We start from the raw sequence: 1,216 nt of genomic DNA, 5'->3' as shown, positions 1-1,216 counted from the left end.
TTTTTTTTAAACATTACAAAAATAAATAAATAATAAAAATGATAAAACCAAAAGTAAATAAATTTGTTATCAAACAATTATCATACGTATTAATAATAATAATAATAATAATAATAATTTTTTTACATAATATTGCTTTACATAAATAAATAATTTTTTTTTTTTTTTTTTTTAATTTTTATTTAAAATTTTTTTATAATAAAAACATTTTTTTTTTTTTTCTAAATAATAAATCATCCCTTAATAATAATATATTGATAATAATATTTTTTTATCAGGGGTATTAATGATAATAATAATAATAATAATAATAATAATTTTTTTCGCGAAAAAAGGCACAACTATTATACATATATATATATTTAAGTATATATATTTTAAAATGTGTTTGTGTGTTAATGTATGTTTATGTATGTATGTATGTTATTTAGTCATTCGAAAAAAAAATCAATTACGTAATGAATTTTATGACGTCATATTATAATTTTAAAAAAAAAACGAATTTTATGTCGGGGAGGTAAATAAAATTAAAAGTTTTGGGAAAGGGAGGAAAAAAAAAGAAAACAAAAATAATTTTTATAAATTTGGTGTGCACGGGGAAAAAAGGGAAATGAAATCGAGGGTGTGACGAAAGGGAGGAGAAAAGCGGGAAGAATGAAAAAAGTTGAAATGAGAATATGGGAAGAAAGGGAAAGTAAGAAAGAAGAAGAAGAAGAAAAAGGGTAAGGAAACGGAATGTGGTGTGGGGGAAAGATTAGAGTAGGAGGTAGAGTTCGAAAGAAAAAGTGGGGATGGGGGGAATAGAAAAGACACGTGGTTTGTTGGGTAGGAGAGTGAGGAGGGGGGAATGTTTTTTAAGAAGAATGAAAAAGACAAAAAAGTGAAATGGAATATAAGAGAAAGATGAAAAGAATGGATATTGGGGGAGGGGATAAATATGGGTAGTGGTTAAAAATCTGAAGGAGGGAAATTGTGCGGGGGAGGGGCGGAAGAGGGGAGGAATGGGGAAAAGGAAAGTGTTATTAATATATGTATGTACGAATGAATGAATGAATTTATGCGTATGAATTTTTTTTTTTTTTTTTTTTTTGGTTTTGCCAAAAATAAATTTATATCGCGAAATTTAAAATTATAAAATAATAATAATAATAATAATAATTTTCTCGCTTTTTTTCTTAAAAAAAAAAAATATCGACTGCAAATATGGCGTCACATT

This window comes from Pediculus humanus, genomic scaffold (assembly GCF_000006295.1).
Source record: "Pediculus humanus corporis 1103172107623 genomic scaffold, whole genome shotgun sequence".
Lineage (NCBI taxonomy): Eukaryota > Metazoa > Arthropoda > Insecta > Psocodea > Pediculidae > Pediculus > Pediculus humanus.
Note: the sequence above shows the minus strand (reverse complement) of the source record.